Source organism: Balaenoptera musculus, chromosome 9 (genome assembly GCF_009873245.2).
Source record: "Balaenoptera musculus isolate JJ_BM4_2016_0621 chromosome 9, mBalMus1.pri.v3, whole genome shotgun sequence".
NCBI classification, from domain to species: domain Eukaryota; kingdom Metazoa; phylum Chordata; class Mammalia; order Artiodactyla; family Balaenopteridae; genus Balaenoptera; species Balaenoptera musculus.
Window position 1 is genome coordinate 78,067,035 of NC_045793.1, and position 20,565 is coordinate 78,087,599.

General features: G+C 39.7%; 1 protein-coding gene across 4 annotated transcripts in view; it reads left to right on the forward strand.

The window, feature by feature from the left end:
- Window positions 1-20,565, forward strand: part of ELAPOR2 (endosome-lysosome associated apoptosis and autophagy regulator family member 2) — a 185,674-nt gene that overhangs the window by 66,160 nt on the left and 98,949 nt on the right. The gene's annotated exons all lie outside the window — the stretch shown is intronic.

The window sequence follows — 20,565 nt, forward strand, 5'->3', positions numbered from 1 at the left end:
TTCCCTTCTGTGTATTGATTTAATTATAGCATAACTCACTTCTTGGAAAAACTAGTAACAGGCTCAGAGAGAGAAATTTGTAAAGTATATAAATGTTTTTTAAAAGCCTTATAAAATTAAATGCTGGATATAGCTAAATTTGTGAATTTGCTTGAATATGAATATGGTTAATATCATATTGAAAATTGTTTCAGGAGATAGTCAATCAAAACTTCTGAGCTGGTCTCAGGGTCTTGTCTGTTCTATATTCAGATTATATCTAGGAGAAAGTAGATTAGTGTGATGGTAAACTTGATTGGGTCATGGAGTGCCCAGACTTTTGGTCAAACATTATTCTGGGTGTGTCTGTGAGGGTATTTATGGAAGAAATTAACATTTGGATCAGTAGACAGAGTAGAGCAGATTTCCCTCCTTAATTTGGGTGGCCTGTATCCAATCAGTTGAAAGTCTGCATAGAATGAAAAGGCTGACCCTCCTGTGAGTAAGAGGGGACTCCTCATAGGCCGGAGTTCTTGTTCTGGGACTTGAGCCGACTGCCTTGATATGGGAAATGAGTTTTTTTCCTGTCTTTGCACTCCAACTGGATCATCAGCTCTTTCTGGTTCTTGAGCCTACTGGTCTTCTGACTGGAACTGAACCACAACCTCTTCTGGGTCTCCAGCTTGCTAACAGCAGATCTTGAGATTTGTTGGCCTCCATAATTGTGCAAGCTAATTCCTTATTATATCATTGTCTGTCCATCTAGCTATCTAGCTATCTATGCTGTTGCTTCTATTTCTCTGGGGAACCCTGACCAATACAGTTAGTGTTTGCCAGGAATAAAAAGAGGGATGAATAGGAAGTGACTTGTAAGGGGTATGTGGTTTCTTTTTTTGGAGAGTGTGATGAAAATGTTGTGTCATTCAGTGGTGGTGGTTGTACGACCTTGTGAGTTTACTGAAAACTACTTAATTGTACACTTTAATTGGTGAATGTTGTGGTATATGAATTCTATGTCAATCTAAAAAAAGTCAGAATATATCTGGAATTTACTAACCTAAGTCACACTACGTTCCTCTCTTGCCTGAAGAAGTGCACTAGCCTCCTGACCGGCGGCCCTGCTTTCATACCTCCACTTCCATCCTTTGGGCGGCAGCCAGCATGCTCTTTAAGAAATGAAAATGATTTCAAATTATCCTCCTACTTCAAACTCTATAATGACTTCCCATTGCACTGAGGACAAAATACAAAGTCCACTTGATTGTCTGCAAGACTCTGTCTTGTGGCTTCTCTACCTCTCGTTTCATGCCACTCCTTTCCCGTTTCTCCAAAACTGTAGTCAGATTGGCTTTCTTTGTGTTCCTGAAACGTCCCACCCCTCTTCTTCCTCTGGGCTTTTGTCGCTGCTGGTCTCTCTGCTCGGAATGTTCTTCTCTCTGTGATGAGCTCCTCCTCCCCATTCTTGGCTCCATCTCATCCTTCAGGTCATATCATAAATTCCACCTTCCGTGAGCACCCTGTCTAAAGTAGGACACCCTCTTTATTTCCAATTTTTGTCATAACCTTAATAATCTGTTATTTTAGTTGTTGATTTGTCTTTTTAACTAGAACAGGAGTTTCCCAAAGGTGAGGCTCTTATCTGTCTGATTGTCTTTCAGTTCCCTTGCATTTAGCTCAGTGACTGGTTTCATTGCAATTAAAGTTCTGGCTCAGGGAGGTACATAGCCTGGTTTCCCTATACTATCATTCTGACCACATTGCTTACACGTCTTCTTCTGTAACATGGGGAATCTATCTCATGGAATCATTGTGAAAATGAAATTAGATAGTTCATGTAAAGCCTTTGGCATCATGTTTTAAGTGCTCAGTAAATGTTTAACTAGTAATAAATACATGCTTAATAGTTGTGCAAAAATGAATTAATCCACAACAGTAGGTCCCCGGGGAGAATCTCTTTTAATGACTCCTCTCCTGTCTTTCAGCTTTATTTGCTAGTTACATTCTTTTTCTTGACTCTTATTTATTTTATGCTCTTTCCCTTGCCCCCATTCCCAACTCTGGGAGGAAAGTCACTTCATTGTTTTATTATAAGCCTTGAAAAAAGGAAAGAAATCACAAAAGACTAACAGGCAGCCTGGCCTTATGATGGAGTACAAAGCAGGTTGTAGTGGCCCAGTTGGTTGCTGCACCCATTTGTTCCCTCCTGTCTTCCTTCCTTCCACCTCTGTTTTTTTTTTTTTTTAATTATTAGCACCTTTAATTATTATTTATTTATTTATTTATTTATTTTGGCTGTGTTGGGTCTTCGTTTCTATGCGAGGGCTTTCTGTAGTTGCGGCAAGCGGGGGCCACTCTTCATCGCGGTGCGCGGGCCTCTCACTATCGCAGCCTCTCTTGTTGCGGAGCACAGGCTCCAGACGCGCAGGCTCAGTAATTGTGGCTCACGGGCCTAGTCGCTCCGTGGCATGTGGCATCTTCCCAGACCAGGGCTCGAACCCGTGTCCCCTGCATTGGCAGGCACATTCTCAACCACTGCGCCACCAGGGAAGCCCCACCTCAGTTTTGTTTACGAGTGTACCATGTGCTTCTGGGGAAATAACTGTATATACAATTCCAGGAATACTTTCTGTTAGTATAAACTAGGAGTCAGCCAATTACATGAATCCAAATCCAGCCTTCCCCCACTTTTTGTAAATATAGTTGGAACATAGCAACTTTTACTCATTTATATATTGTCTATTCCTGCTACAACGGCAGAGCTAAATAGTTTGCTGACGAATGGTCTAAGCCAATTGTTGAGATCTTCCCCTTGCTAGTGATTAAAAGTGGATGTGTGATTCTGTCCTGGCCAGGGAGAAGTGAGGGAGAGTTTCCGTAGCCAGAGGAAAGAAAAATTGAAAGAGTTGATTGTTTATTTTGTTTTTGGATATTTTGTTGTGTGAAGATGATACCTGGAACTACTATAAGCATCTTACGGCTGCTTTAAGGATGAAGTGAACCCTGATAGAAAGGAAAAATACAGTTGAGCCATCAACAACATGGGTTTGAATTGCATAGGTCCACTTAAACACAGATTTTTCTTTTCAGTAAATATATTGGAAAATTTTTTGGAGATTTGCGACCATTTGAAAAAACTGGCAGATTAACCGCATAGCCTAGAAATATTGAAAAAATTAAGAAAAAGCTAGGTATGTCATGAATGCATAGAGTGTATGTAGGTACTAGTCTATCCTTACATAGGCATAAGGTGAATGATATTTAATATAAAATTAATAATGTGTTATCTTACTGTTTTATAACTTTGCTTTCAAAGAATTACATTACCACAGAGTATGCCTCTCTCTCATAATTGGAGAAAATATGTATCAGCCTATCATCACAGGTAAGTGGATTTTTTAAAAAAAGGTAACAATGTTTCTAATACTATATTATGTATATGACTGTAAAGTAGGCTGTCTTTTCTCTAGCCTACTTTATTATAAGAATACATATAACATACCAAATATGTGTTGATGAGCTCTTTATATTATCAGTAAGGCTTCTGGTCAGCAGTAGGCTATTAGTATTGTTAAGTGTTTGGGGAAGTCAGAAGTTATACATGAGTTTTCAGCTGCATTGAGGATCAGCACCCCTAACCCCTGCATTGTTCAAGGGCCAGCTGCAATCTGAACCTGAGTCTTTGAGGACATCCTTGAGCCATTGAGGTCAACTTTGAAAAGTCTCCTATCTTGGTGACTTCCTCTTATATGACAACATTCCGCTTTCTTGTTAAAACCAGTTTGAGAAGGCGTTTTCTGTTACTTGTAGCCCAAGGTATTCTAATAGATATATTAGTACTTAACATGTTGGAATGAATGAATGAAAGAATGAATGAATGAGCAAATAAGGTGGGCTCAGGAAGTGTAGCCCTATCTTTTTTACTTTGGTCCTGGAGGTGTTGATTTATGGGCTGACTGCTAAGTATGTCTATAATACTCAGATTTCTTTTTAGTACCAGCTGAAAGGTCAACTTTTTCTTACCACCATTCTCCCATTCAATTCCTGAGATGCCAGTCAGTTTTTTATTTTAGTTGTTTCTGTGCTGCTAGTGAAACTGCCTTGCACTGGCCCCCCTCCACCTGCTCTCCCCACTACCTAAGCTCAGTGACTGGGGAAATTCCTTAGAAATGGCTTTCTTGTTGTAAGGTACTAGGGAAGCCCTAAAGGGAAATTTCATCATATTTTAGACAAGGATTGTTGAACCAGTTCAATTATTAAAGAGTATATGTGTTTGTGGAGCTCTTCCTCGGAGATGTGCATTTTATTCATGCTTTGCCACGTCATTTAAGCATCTAAGATGATTGATGAGGACCTTATATTAATTTGACAGCTTTTATATTGGAATTTTAAAACACTTGATAAATGACTTTGATTTACTCATTGTTATGCCTCTTAATTCAAGAGAATGTTTTATGCTTATCATTGCAACTCTCTGTGTGTTTGGAAGAAAGGAAAGTCTAATGTGGTTTCCTCGTTTCCCAAGTGGGCATCTCTTTTCTAGAGTTATTCTCCCGGCCTTCCCTCTGTGTTCAGGGTAAAGGGATATGACTGAAAAATTACCAATACTATGAATTCAGAATTCGCTGAACATCTGTGTTACTCTAGGCTCAGATGATACAAAGAGATATAAAACTTAATTCCTGCTTTCACAGGAGATTAAAATTTGTCCGGGAATCTAAGATTTGTAGTAAGAAAGGAAATTATCAAAGGTGCAGGTGAAAAAGCTAAAGGAGATCAAAGAGAGATTTTGATTTGGAATAGATTCCATCGAGAAGAGTGTTAAGTGGGTTCGTAAGAAGAGAAGAATTCAGCTGAATGGAGTGTGTGTGTGTGTGTGCACACGCACGTGCAAGCACACATGCACGTGTATATGTGAGGTGAGTTCATAATAGAGGGGGCAGATGAGCACATAGTACCTTTAGAGGTTAATGATTATACCAGTTTGGCTGGAATGTTGGGGTTGTTTAAGAGCTGGATTTTGAGAAGGCTTTGAGGGCTAGATTATGGAGGAGTTGGGATGATGGGCAAGGGGTTTGGATTCTATCACAATCTGGGATCCACGTTTGCTGTTGTAAACAATCATGATTTGTGAAAGACAATGAGAGACAGTAGTCTAGGTCTAATTTAATATAAAAATACACTTATTGAAATAAGAGTTTTATCATCATTAGAACTAATTAGCTGTCCTCCAAATATTTGTAAGATTCCTCTCATTTTAATCACCAAGGTGGATGGTTTCCTTCCCTCTTTTGAAGTTCTACACTCAGTAGTTATGGTATTGTATTGACCTAACTCATCATCTCTTGAATTCTTCCATTTGTTCTAGAGGAAGGGGCATGTCTCGTTCACTGTTATGTTCCCAGCGGTCATTGCATGGCAGGGGTACCGCGTGGTACTTGAACTGAACTCAGGTTCTGGGTTCTTCATTTCATAGGATTTCATTTCTGCTCTCAAGGAATCTCTGTAGTTTTTACAGTTGTGGCATTTTTAAGATGAGAGAGGATCATGACATTCTTTGATTAAAAAGATTTTAGGTAGAGAAAGATACATACTGCATGGTATTGCTTATATGTGGGATTAAAAAATATAACAAACTCGTGAATATAAAAATAAAAGAAGCAGACTCACAGATATAGAGAAAAAACTAGTGGTTACCAGAGGTAGGGCAGGGCAATATAGGGTTTGGGGAGGGGGAGATACAAACTACTGGGTGTAAGATAGGGTCAAGGATGTATTGTACAACACGGGGAATATAACCAATATTTTGTAATAACTGGAAATGGAAAGTAGCGTTTAAAAATAGTATCAAAAAAGGATTTCAGTTGCTGTTTTCAAATCGGTGTAGGTTTTCCAAAATTAATATTCTGAAATTATTTTGGATCAGAACATCAGTGAAGACAATAGACAAACTTCACACTAGAATGATAGACGTCTGTTTCCATAGCAGCATAAATAAGAAGAATTTCACCTTTTCATTTCATGTGATTAGACAGTCTGTGCTGGGAGAGACAAAGCTTTTATGAAGGCTCAGTTGAAATTACTTTTCCTAATTTTTCCACATGAATTTAGCTAAGGAAATAATGTGTCTAATTTCTTTAGGATAAGCTTATGGTAAATCTCCATTTTATTTGGATTTCATCCTGGTTAAAGATTCTTGAACTAAATCTAGGAACACTAGATTTTAGAAAAATCTTTCATTAGGAACTATATATATTTTTTAGTCAGCTTTCTGTTGTAGCAATAATTTTCCTTTGTTGATGACACAATTTTAAAAAAAAATTCAAACAGAAAGTCACAAAAATTGTAATCATCATCAGTTCACTCAGTCCCATGTAATTAATTTTTTTTCATCTTGATCTTTTGTTAGCACTTTTATGAGTTCATCAGTTTTCCATTAGAGTTCTGAAAATGTTTATTCATTCAGTTCAGCAGTATAGTCAGTTACCAGAAACCTGTGCTTGTCAGGGTCTTTTCCATGAATTCCTTGAAGATGAAACCCTTTTATAGGAACATTTTTGCAAAAGCATCAGAGTACACCCAGAACTGTCTGTAAATGACAAAAGACTTAAAAATGACCACGGTTAAAGATTTGATGAAAGTTCATAATAATGCAATTGACAAGGAAACTTAGTTATTTCTGAGATATACATTTTAAAATAATAACTAGAATTATGACTTGTAACATTATATCAGAACATATAAGATTTTTAGGAATTTCATGTAATGTCTGAAACATTTATATTAACATATTTCCATACAGATAACCCAAAGAAAGTTTAGTATTAGTTGTTTTTTTGTTTTCTTTTTAAAAAATTTTTAAATTTAGTTTTATTTATTTTTTTATACAGCAGGTTCTTATTAGTCATCCATTTTATACACATCAGTGTATACATGTCAATCCCAATCGCCCAATTCATCACAACACCATCCCCACCCCCCGCGGCTTTCCCTCCTTGGGATGACACAATTTTTATTTACACATTGGAAGTAGTTCCCTTCCAGTATTTATTATCTCTTCTTCTTTAGTAACAGAAACCTGGGCAGCCTGCATAGTTGAAAGACACTTTCCTAGGCTTCTTTGCAGCTTGTGGCCATGGACCAAGTTTTGGCAAATGAGATATAAACAGGTGTGTCTGATGAGATTTTCGGGAAGTCTTTTTAAAAGGGGAGAGCACACATTCTCTCCTCTTTCTCTTCAGTTCTTTTTTTGTCTTGCTGACTGTCATATGAGTATAATGGCAGGAGCTTCAACAGCCATCTTGGATCATGAGGTGACGTTGAAGATAGAAGTCAGGAGGGATGAGACAGAAGGAGCCTCCTGACTTTATGGAACCTCCAAAGCTGCTCTGAACTGCTTGTTTCTTACTTGCTTTTAACCTAAGAGAACAAACCCTGGCATTACAGAGCTGGGGCACATTTTCCCAACTGTCAATGATAATTTTGTAATTACATTTATAATCAGGAACAGCATGCATGTGTTTTGAAAGAAGATTGTAAAATTTTCTCACCAACCACACGTGTGATGATAGTCACTAGTAGTAAGGAGGTGTACAGGTGAGAAGCTATTTTCCTGGAAAGAGCGGCTGTGTGGTGTGCTAGATAAAACATCAGACTGGGAGTATGGGGCCTTGGATAGTTTGCCCTGGTTCTGTCACTGACCAGCTATTCAGAAACAGTTATTTAATAGCATGGACCTCTTCTTTCTTCCACTATAGAATGAATCATCATCGCTGTCTCAATCACTGGATACAGTCACTTGCCCCGTGTTTGCTCTGCACCAACTACGTGTGGGCACTTTGCAGTCCTTGGGACTTCCGTTAGCGTTTAATCCTCATCTTACCTGTAGCGTTCATCACCTTCTATTATGATATATGGCAGATCTAGATATGATACCTTTTTAAGTAAATCTGTGGTTACGTATGTTGATCACACAGGGCTTGTGAGTTTATTTACAGCTCAGATGAATAAATTCCATTTTTTTATGGTGAACGTATCCTATAGATGAAAGGAACAAGCATTGTTTATTTCCAAAGATAGGGTTTCCAAGCTTTCTGGCTATAATATGCTGCATAGTTAAAGGTTATATTCCAGGGAGATTATATTAATTTTTTTGTAGTTAGCATATGGGGACCTTATTTCTTCTCTGCAAGCACTGAAGAAAGGAATATGTTATGATGAGGGTCAGAGATTATATAGATTTAAATTGAAATAAGACCTTTAACTCACGTAACTAGTTCTCTACCTCTGCTGTTTGTTCAGTGTGCTGTAGTGGTCCAGAGGAAAGAAAGAATCTCTAACCTCTCTTTTATCCCCCTGAGAAGAATAACAGGTAGCTCAATACTTTGAATTCTTAAGGAACTAAGATTTGCAAGATTCTTTGCTCCTGTGGCATCTCTTAAAATACCATCTTGACCTATAGTTTCTCTTTTAATTTTATCCAAGGTAGAATCAAGTTTTGGGGGGCTTATCATCTTGTTCTACAATAATAAGGAGGTACTATTTTCTTTGTACTTCAAATTTGTAAATTTTCTGCTCCTTGGGGTCTCAGTTTAGAGAGCAGAACTCAGGGCATTGCACTTCAAACCTGAAGCCAAGAATCCAGACACAAACAATAAGCATCAGAATGGTGGTCAGAGCTGCCATGTGGGGATGTAGTGTGGGCTAAAAACAAAATCACCTCTGCCCTGGGAATTTCTTTTCAGTCACTTATGTCTAAGTGGTAGTAAGTAACATTGGCAATGGAACAGCAGTTTCTTTTCTTTAAATATAAAGGACAAAAAGTATGTGCAAATGTTACTTTTAAAATGAGCTGTGGGGCTTCCCTGGTGGCGCAGTGGTTGAGAATCTGCCTGCCAATGCAGGGGACACGGGTTCGAGCCCTGGTCTGGGAAGATCCCACATGCCGCGGAGCGACTAGGCCCGTGAGCCACAACTACTGAGCTTGCGCGTCTGGAGCCTGTTCTCCACAACAAGAGAGGCCGCGATAATGAGAGGCCCGCGCACTGCGATGAAGAGTGGTCCCCACTTGCCGCAAATAGAGAAAGCCCTCGTACAGAAACGAAGACCCAACACAGCCATAAATAATAAAAATAAAAATTAAAAACAAAAATGAGCTGTGTATCCTAGGGTGCTTGTTTACATTTGCAATTGTTAGGAAGACTTTGAAAAAAAATAGCAGCCCGTAGCCCACTGAACCTCATCGTGCTGGCTCGCTGCCAGCCTGTCTGCTTCAGACTCTCCCGAATTGTGAGCCAAGCTAGCCAAAAGCTACCCAGCGAGAACTCTCCCATCTCTAAATAGGCACATGTTTGTATGTGCTATTTTACTCTCTTCATTATGGCTAAACAAAAAGATATTTGGACCCCGAACATATAGCCTACATAATTTAAAAGGGAAACAGGGCTTTCCTGGTGGTGCAGTGGTTAAGAATCTGCCTGCCAATGCAGGGGACACGGGTTCAAGCCCTGGTCCGGGAAGATCCCACATGCCGCGGAGCCACTAAGCCCGTGTGCCCCAACTACTGAGCCTGTGCTCTAGAGCCCTCGAGCCACAACTACTAAGCCTGTGTGCCACAACTACTGAAGCCCGCGCGCCTGGAGCCCGAGGTCCGCACAAGAGAAGCCACTGCAATGAGAAGGCTTCGCACCGCAATGAAGAGTAGCCCCCGCTCGCCGCAACTAGAGAAAGCCCGCACACAGCAACGAAGAACCAACGCACCCAAAAATAAAGTCAATAAATAAATTTATAAAATCCATTTACAAATTCTTTAAAAGGGAAACAAAGCCAAAATTGATTAAAATTGCACATTTAAAAAATATCTACAATCTGTTGGTTCACTGATTATGAAACTCTCACAGATAGGTGATTGGTTAGCCTTCATGTGTTCAGCTTGCTTTTTAAAAATTTTTTAATTTTTATTTTATATTGAAATATAGTTGACTAACAGTGTTGTGTTATTTTCAGGTGTACAGCAAAGTGATTCAGATATACATATACATATATCTATTCTTTTTCAGATTATTTTCCCAATTAGGTTATTACAGAATACCGAGCAGAGTTCCTTGCCTCAGCTTGTTTTAATTGCAGGAGAACATTTCACTATTTATGAAGCATCTTTGCGATTTTAATTTATAGTTATTTATGGTTTTATAACACTCTATGTTAAATTAGGTCAGTTTCTACTTAAATTGCCGGTATGCATGAGAGAAAAGTAAATTTACTCACCTAGGTTTTCTCTTCATTTTCCTTAAACTGCGGAGAGGATTTTGTTTTTGGATAAGTGGGAAATATTTTGGTTCATTGTTTCATGCAATACAACATGTCCTGTGGCTCAGTTGTGTGCAGTTTTAGGCTCAATGATAGACTCTGAGATTTATTGAAAGAAAGATGGCATCATCCCTTCTCTTGGGTTGCCTAGATTCTCTAGAGCAAGGGAGACATGCACTTATAAACATGTAGCAAGAATATGTTATCATGATTTTGATGCAGGCATGCTTTTTGAAAACCATGCTTAAACCGTTTTTGTAGTAATACTTCCAATAGTGGTTACTATGCCAGTACTTCCACCGTGGTTACTGTGACCCAGGCACTATCCTAAATACTTTAATGTATCAACTCATTTAATTTTCACAACAATTCAGTGAAGAAGATACTACTATCACCCCTACTTCACAGATGACAAGAAGTTAAGCAACCTCCTCATTAATCAGATTGTGTCTAGTTTCAGAGTCCTGAACTTTTATCAACTACATAATTCTGCCTCTCGGTAGAAAGATAAATTACTGTAGCCAACAACATAGTTGTAAATATCTGATTTCTTTTAACAGAGACCTTAAAATTTAGTGCACAAGCAATCCAAACAAACCTATGGGTAGAAGCATTTTAATCAGAACGTCAAGGGAGGACTTCACTTTTAAATATAATTTTTGAGAGGGTGATAGTTTCCACAGTATCATCTCTGAGTCACATACATAACAATATATATAAAAATAGGCCATTATTGAAAGATTGTGTAGCCTTTATTGAAGCAGTCTGTAATTTAATGATGTGATAGCTAGAGAAGAATTTTGAATACCCCTTTGAGTTCATTTTGATGAGATCTGGGTTCTCCGGTAGTGGCTCTCTGGAGCCCAGCCTCGAGCCTCTGGGGAATCCCTGTCCAGCTCTTTCAGGCACGGAGACTGCCCTGCAGCTGGTACTGCTGTCTGGAATTAGGAGGAAAAGACTCAACTCTTCCAGTTCTGAAGGTGGTTCTGGAAATTTGGAAGGAAACTCTGTTATCATCTTGCCTGCAGGGGAGGAGATGGATTAAGTGACGTCTCAAGATGCCTTCCAGTCATAGGGTCCTGTAGGGCGCTGGCTTAAGCGAAAGGTGTGAATGTGGCCTGGACCCAGATTTTCACTCATGATTATCAAGGACTCTGCCAGAGCTGAGTGTGGACACAGGCTAATTTTTCTGCTTTATTGTTGAAATGGCTAATTGTTAACCCTGCCTTATTTGCTTCTGGGTAACTATGATCACAGATGATTTAGATGCCTTCTCATCAAAAAAGGGACTGGGGGCGGTTGCTTTGCTCTCTTATTTAGGTTCCATAATTTGGGGCTTACTTAGATAGTACTGAGTGGTATAAAAGTAGAGTGAGTGGGGAAATATAAAGATGAACATTATTGTAATGTTGGAGAGTTGCACTGCTTCAGAGAATGTTTACTATGGTTTTAAGAATGCACATTTGATTAGTTGCTCTTTATTAATGTAGCATAGAATTTGGATCCATTTTCTATTACAAGTTCTATAACATTATATTACTGTTAGAAATAATGGTTTCTGTCGAATGGCAACATTTCTCATTTTTAAACTGTCAGATTAATCTGGATCAGATGAATGAAACAGTCCTGCACGATGTGGATTGTCCCTCCCAGATAATTGAGAAACGTTGACTGATACATAAAACATCTTCACTTTGGGTATTAGACTTCACTCTGTAAGGGAAGAAATTATTAGAAAGTCAAACTTATTTGCAACACTTTGGATTCCGGCCATCTAGTTCTTAGAGAGTTAATTCTGCTCATGAACCTCAGCGTTAGCTTCAGGTAATACCGTTTATGATATTTATGCCTTAATGGACTTACCCATTGAGAGATTTAGACTACTCAGTTGAGATTTATCAGTTGGGCAAAGGTATAAATTCTTCCTTTTCTAATAAGTTAGTTAATATGTATGTATCTGGTGACACAGTGGGACCCACTCGGCACTCAAGTACGGGCAGCCTGCAAGTGGTGGGGAGTTAACATCCCGTGTAGCAGAACTTTGACCAATGAGAGAAGGAGTGAGTAGATAAATTCTTCTTTCTTCCTGCTTCTGGACTGACTGGAGATCCAATAGCTTCATATTGCCTCTCTGAAGACATTCTGCCAGTCTGAGCAATCAGTTTGTAAGGAAGCTGTGGCCAGCTCAGTGATCCACTCTCTTATGTTTGCCTTCGTTTCCTTTCCTGCCTCACTCCTCTTTCCCTGGGATTGCGCTTCTCAATAAAGTGTTATCACGTAAGCATGTTCCTCAAGCTCTGTTTTCTGGGGACTTTGGGGTCATTCTGCTCTGAGAGAGAGAATCGTTTGGTGGGATTACAAGGTCAATCACAATGATAAAATGGGATGAATGAAAGAGTTGTATACAGGATCTGGGGGTGCAATGAGGAACACTTAATTCTGGCTGGTGAAGGGTGGATAAGTGAGGGAAGGGTTCCCAGAGGAGGAGCTTCCTGAGTTGAGGCCTGCACAGGGACTCAGGGGTTCACTAGGTGCCTGAAGCAGAGAAGGACATTCCAGGGGCAGAGAATCCTGTAAGAGGCCAAAGACAGCTCTAGGGCCATTTGCTGGAGCACATGGTCTCATGGCAGATGGTGGGAGATATAGCTGGAATAGAGCCAGGTCATAAACGGTCTTGAATACCCTACTTGAAAGATGAGGTTAGTGGATTCATGGGAGGTAGAAGCCAGATCATACTAAGCTGAGGGGTAAATGAGAGACAGTAATGGGAGATGGTGAGTTTAGACCACGCTTTCAGGAAGCATGGCTGGGAAGAAATGGAAAGGAGCTGGAGGAGGACATGAGGTATATCTTTCAGAGTCCCAGCTCACACAAAAAGTTCAACTGAATAGCGTTTAATCAAGAAACTTCGTATGGAGGTGTGGACTGATTTTAAGAGAACCAACCACGGAGGCATCAGGGGCTAGCAGGAACAGATCAGGAAGCTGGTAGCACTCATAGGCCTGCCAGGGCAACGGGAGGGAGGCAATGGCGTTAGGGAAGCTCCGTGGCTGTGGAAGGGGGAAGGGAGGGAAATACTTCCCTCTGATCTCTTGCTCGTGCCTCCCAATGGGCAAAGATAACCAGAATCGAGAGGACAAAGGCGTTTGAGTGATACAGTCTAGGGCGGTCAGCCTCTCCTGGCCGAACTTGGGGCAAATGAGGGTGGAGAATGGATTTGAGGAGTGAGCGATGAATCATCAACACACAGGGTCAGTGGAGATTTGTTTGTTTTGAATAATGGGAGAGACGTGAATAATTTATGTGTTGAGGGGAGAGTCAGAGAGAGGGAGAATAATGAATGGAACATATTTGAGGAGAGGTTGAGGCTTCAAGAACAGTCAGAGATACTCGTTTTGTGAAGTGGGAAGGATGCATTGTTCATGAGACCCGAGGCAAGCAGGTTAAGGAAGTCTGTGCATGTACAGACACTCACAGACGGAGACAGACAGCTGGGGAAATTCGTGCCAGGAGGGCTTTTCTTTTCTTTTTGAGGTCGGATGCAAGGTTATATGTTGAGAGTGAAGGGACTGAGCTTTAGCATATGGCTTGAAAATATGAGTGTTAAATTTAGAATTGTTATGAGGAGAAAAGGAAAGTGAGCTGATTAGGGGAGAAGTACAGAAAGACCGCTGAGCAGGGGTGGGGCTCCAGCTGAGAAAGGAAGTGCTCAGTACTAAAAGCCAGTAATAGAAGAGGGAAGTACCCATAATACATATTAATAAGTAAATTGCTCACGTTAGGAGCTGCAATAGAGTGAAGACAGTTTTACTTGTGCTATTTTTGACTCTTAGCTCTGCCTTACACGTGCTGCTGGATCTCAGAAATCTTGAGTCTCAGAAAATTCTCAAAATACCCTATTTCTGTAATTCTAAATCACCATTTATTTTAAAAGGCACCAGAGTTTTATTAACTTTTTTGGAGGCTTGGAGAAATCTCCGCTGTGTTAAAGGTACAATATTTTCCCCCCAATCAACCATAGTATAAATATATCTACTTAATTATATATCATTCTTCTCTAATATCTCTGCCAAAGAGTGAGCCTCTGCCTTCACCTGAAATATCTAGATTCTTGTGAATTACTGCTATCAGAGTCCCTGAGATGGGGTGATGTTTTTCTTTTCTAAACCTGTGCTCAAGATCCTGGTTTGTATTGGCTTGACCTGATGCACCCTCTGTCTTGCCTTCCATGACATTGATTTCTGCCTAATTTTCCTCTTTTATTATTCTATCCTCTCTCTTGATTCTCTCCACATTCTGCCTTTTTTTTTTTTCTTTTAAAGATTTGTTTATTATTTATGTATTTTATTTCTGGCTGCGTCGGGTCTTAGTTGCAGCATGCAGGATCTTTGTTGAGGCATGTGGGATCTTCATTGTGGTACCTGGGCTTCTCGCTAGTTGTGGCATGCAAGTTGTGGCACGTGGGCTTAGTTGCCCTGCGGCATGTGGGATCTTAGTTCCCTGACCAGGGATCGAACCTGCGTCCCCTGCATTGCAAGACGGATTCTCTACCACTGGACTACCAGGGAAGTCCCCACATTCTGGCTTTAATCACCATCAAAACTCTTCTGTTTTGTTGGCTCATGCCCTGGCTAAACTGGGTTTAGGAATCTGCCAAATTTATATACTTAGTTAGTTCTTAGGGTGTTACGTAGTTAAGGCTGGACTTAACTATGGTCTCCTGTTTCCTATAGTTTCTGTTTAAAAAAATTTTTGTATTTCTTAATGTAAGTGATTTGAGCCCTGTTTTATAAATATCCTTAAAAGCTTCTTTTTTTCTACTAAGTTACATTTATGGTTTTGTCATTTGTAATTAAACACTGTCTCTAGAGTTCTTCAGAAGTGTTTGGCAGTTAATATCTCAGTGACCGTCATTCAGGATGCATGAAGAGGTTCTGTCCTAGCTTTTAAACTTCTGTGTTCTTATGGGCCACTTCCGCCTGATTGCATTCCCTTTTGGGGGCGAGGTGGTCTTAGGTACTTACAGTTTCTGTGCCACATCATTGTGTAATTTTTTCTTCAGACCTTGTGAGCAGCAAATAAAGATAAAATCCAACTCCTGGGATACAAACAACTCAACTGAAGTGATAATCACATGAATGGATAGTTGACCTATTGTTCAGTTTGCACAGGCACAGGCTGTGAGTTACGTCATTGGGCATAGTTAGTGACAAGTGTCTTTTGATGTGCATTTCAGAAGTCTTCAAATTTGCATCTTAGAATTGAGGAAATGTGGTACTACCTCCCTCCCATTGTTGCCATGAGGATCAAATCAGAAAATATGTGTGAAACATCTTTGTCAACTGCAATGAGCTAAAGTGGTTCCAGGTCTTATTTTCTAGTGCCTAGTATAGTGGGTGGCCAGAAATATAATTCAGTTATAGATTCCTGGCATGTAAACCTAAGTATTGCTATATCTGTGTATGAATAATCATCTCATATTTTGCAGTGATTTCAGTTAGTTTGCTGATGCTCACAGCCCTACCAAATAAGGAGAGAAGATACTACAATTTTATTACAGGTAGACAGGAAAATTGAGGAAAGCCATCTTAATCTATATTTTCGAATTTTTCTACAGTAAATTATTATTACTTGCATAATAAAAACTTGGTAATATTAATGATATATAAATTTTGAAAATAAATATCTCATGGAAGACAGTTATAGCTTCTTTAAATTCTTGCTTTGATAATTCTAGTATCTGTGCATTTGGGGTTGTGATATGTTGATTGTCTTTCTCTTGATCATGAGTCAGATTTTCTTGGTTCTTTATATATCGAGTAATTTTGGATTGTATTCTGAATATTTTAAATATTATGTTGTGAGACTCTGGGCCCTTTTAAAAATCTTCTATAGAAATTTTTATTTGTTTGTTTGTTTTAGCAGACAGCTGACCTGGTTAGGTTCAGATCGCAGATCAACTTCTGTGTGTGGTGGTTCCAGTGTTAATTTGGTTTTCAAAGCTTTTGCTATTTTTTTTGGCGGGGGCGGGGGGGGGGTGCAGGGGGAGTTGTCTGCCCCTGGCTTGAGTTAGAGTGGTGGTTTATACTGTAGTTGAGTTCTCTGTGACTTTGCTGTGCCGCTTTAATTATATTCCACACACGCCTAGCTTGAGGGTGAGACTGGGAGTTCTGTGATTGATTCATACACACAACCAGGAGGTCCTCTTCTCTATTACTCTGGGATAAGCAAACTCACTACCATTGTACTAGTTGTTATTCAAGTTTTGACATTCTTCCCCAGATCACTTGCTATTATTAATTTTGCAGAGTCTGGCTTTTTGCATTTTGTGCAGAGTGGGAAAAAGAAGCTGTAGTAGGTGTTCTCCATCCTGGCCAACACCCATGAATAGTTTATTAAAACCGGCCAGGTAGCAGCCGCGTAGCACAGGGAGATCAGCTTGGTGCTTTGTGACCACCTAGAGGGGTGGGATAGGGAGGGTGGGAGGGAGGGAGATGCAAGAGGGAAGAGATATGGGGACATATGTATACGTATAACTGATTCACTTTGTTATAAAGCAGAAACTAACACACCATTGTAAAGCAATTATACTCTAATAAAGATGTTAAAAAAAAAAAAAGAAAAGAAAAAAATGAAGGGGGAAGGGGACCAGCCTTTAAAAAAAAAAAAAAAAAAAAAAAACCGGCCAGGTAACATGTCCATAGCAGGGCCTGGTCAGGGCTCAGAGTCCTGGGATTGGCTGCCCCATAAGAGCTGCCTAGAGTCTTAGAAGAGGTCCTCAAAGGGTACTGAGGGCAGGAATCATGCTGCTTCTTGAAGAAATGGGAAAAGGATGCTAGCTGGACAGAACAATGGGCATCTACTCTTTCCGATTAAAAAGAAAATCTTTTAACAGATTTTTTTTTTAATGTGGACCATTTTTAAAGTCTTTATTGAATTTGTTACAGTATTCCTTCTCTTTTATGTTTTGGTGTTTTGGCCGCAAGGCATGTGGGATCTTAGCTCTCTGACCAGGGATCGAACCCGCAGCCCCTGCATTGGAAGGTGAAGTCTTAACCACTGGACCACCAGGGAAGTCTCTAACAGATTTTTAAAGTTTGCTTTCTAGGAATTTAGTTATGACAGTAGGTATTAGGATTATACTATATGTTTTAAACAATTCTGTTAATTTGAGAGATTCTTATAGAGTCAGTTGAGTGCAAAAGAAAAAACTAGCTTATTTTTATTTAGCTCACACAATTTGCAAGCAAAAACATGATTTGGATGTCAAAATCCTCATAGCCTCTTATCACCTATGCTATTTCTGTAGACTCTTTACAAGTAAAGCTCAATTTCAAGTGGCAGCACTGACAAGAATTAGCTTTTGATTTTAAATTGTATTTTATAAATCTTTTCTCTCTGAACTCTGCCAGTGTCTTAGCTGAATTCATATGTGGAGTTTTCCCTTTCCTGAGCCAAACTGTGAAATCAGCAAACTGTGTTGTCAGAGTTCCTTCACCGTCTTGTTCTCTTTTCTCCCATCCAACACTTCCCACGTTTCCTTATCCACTTTGTACCCACTTTGAATCCTTGTATCTGCCTGTTTGTACAGTACTTAGCTCTGGGTCTTCTTTTCCATGCTACCTTCTACAGAACTTATAACCTATGTCTCGTGATCTTTGCCCTTAAAGCCTTGCTAGTGATTGACACCCATCAGAGAGACTAATCTAGACTGAGCAACTAATGAATGGTAATGGAATAATCCTTCAATAGTATCCTTTGAAATTTTGCATGTCCCATCCGGTACCTATTTTAAAGTCAGGAGAAACAGGAACTTTTTTTTTTTATGTCTTGGCAAAGCAACTACCTGAACTTAGGGAAAGTAGTACATTTTTAACTGTAGAAAAATTAAAAAATACAGAATCACAAAAGGGAAAATATAAATCGCTCTGTTCCAGGCTTCCCTGGTAGCGCAGTGGTTAAGAATCCACCTGCCAATTCAGGGGACACAGTTTCGAGCCCTGGATTGGGAAGATCCCACATGCCGCGGAGCAACTAAGCCCATGCGCCACAACTCCTGAGCCTGCGCTCTAGAGCTGTGAGCCACAACTACTGAGCCCACGTGCCACAACTAATGAAGCCCACATGCCTAGAGCCTGTGCTCCACAACAAGAGAAGCCACCGCAATGAGAAGCCCGCGCACCGCAACGAAGAGTAGCCCCCGCTTGCCGCAACTAGAGAAAAGCCTTCGCGCAGCAACAAAGACCCAATGCAGCCAAAAATAATAAATAAATAAAATAAATAAATTTATTAAAAAAAAATCACTATGTTCCAAAACAACAAGGTGCTACTGTATAGCACAGGGAACTATATGAAATATCCTGTAATAAGCCATAATGGAAAAGAATATGAAAAGAATATATATATAACTGAATCACTTGCTATACACCAGAAACTAACACAACATTGTAAATCAACTGTACTTCAATTAAAAAAAAATCACTATGTTCTACACTCAGTTCACTGCTGTCAATCTTTTGGTATGCATACCTACACTCATTTTTCCATGTATTATTATTGTACATAGCCCCATCCGTAAGTTCAGACATACTGTCTTGTATAACCTTTATATTATACTTAAATATGTTATAATTTTATCATTAAATATGGCAGTGGCATTATCATTTTAGAATGGACTATATAAAATCCCGTCATGAGTGCACAATAATTTATTAACCAGTCCCTTATTTGGTGCACATTTAGAGTGTTTTCAAGTTTTTACTATTTTAAATAATGCTATGATGCAACCTATTATGGTTTCCTTGGGTTATGTGCCCAGAAGTGGAAGTGGAATTGATGTGTCATGGGTTATGTTTAATACATTTCTGAAACTTCTGAACCAGTTTTTCTTGGTGCTTGTTAAGTGGTAAGTAGTTGCTCACATTTTGCAGAAGCAAAGTCACCTTTTCGGTTTCAGCCTGATTAGAAAAAATTTGGATTTTTATATTATGTACAGATAAGCTCACAACCATATGTTATTAGACATAAAAATCAATTTCCAGGATTTGTTTTTTTCCCCCCTTTGGAATATTGGACTTTTATATACCATTTTACAGTTTTATTTGGGTGAGGCCAAAAAAATAAAAAATAAAAAGTGAAAGAGGAAAAAGAAAAAATTACCTCTACCCAAGAACTCTTCAAGAAGTAGACTGATTTTCCTTCCCTCCCTGAAAATTCTGTCTTACAAAGTGGTAGATACCTTTCCTGCTGGTCTTTCCTTTGGATCTTGTTATATAAGAGAGATCAGGACCACCTTCAGGCTAAGCAGGAGGGCCCCCCACCTTGGTCTCTGGGGCAGAGGGCCCCCCTCTTGTCTTCCTCTGGCTGTGTTCCTCCTCCTGCCTGGTAATCTATGTGCCAAGGAGATGTGCCCACCCAGATGTCGTGTTTCCTTCTCCCTCCGCCCTTTTATACCATACTCTGGCTAACATGACTTTGGAATTAAATGCTTAAAAGGCCCAAGTCCACTTCCAGGGTGTTTAAAGACTTTTCCTAGGTCCATCCTCCTGACTGTAGACTGTGTTATTGTGTGAGGGGCACTGACAGAGCTTGCATGTGCTGGCTGGGGTCCCCACGTATACGTGAGAAAGGCTGTTCAAGGTGTGGGGTGAGTATAGAACATAAAGGGGCACCTCAGTGTATACTGTTGCCCTTAGTCCTGCAAAGGTTAGTCGTGGGCTTGAAGGAGAACCTGCTACACGGTGCTTTGTGATTATAGAGATTTCTTTATGCTGTTACAGGGTCTGGGCAGAGAGAGAGCCTTCCAGGCTGAGCATAAGTCATGTTTAGCGCCTGGAGGGAAGGAAGAATATAGCATATTTGATTCCATTGTTTCAGTGTTTCATACATGCAGAAGGTTGAGAAATGAAACTTGGAGAAGCAGAGAGAAAATGAATGAAGAAAAGCCTTTCATGGTCTTTGTCCTTAGGCTAATTTGAAGTTGTTGCAGGGTTTTGAGCAGGGATGACATAATGAGAGCTGGCTGCAGAGTGTCGTGGATGTGCACAGGAACAGAAGCAGGATGCCAGTTAGGTTGTTGGTAGTCATTCAGGCAGCAGAAGATGGTGATTGAAATAGGGCAGTGGCCATGAGGATGGAGATAGGATACTTGCCTACTATGTAGGGCTATGCTTTGGACCAATTCAAGTAGGATAATGTTATGAAAATTAGTTTGGAAAGCTTACAGGGGTCTGCAATTGTTGTTAGTGTTTTTATTAGTAACGATAATGATATTGTGGATAA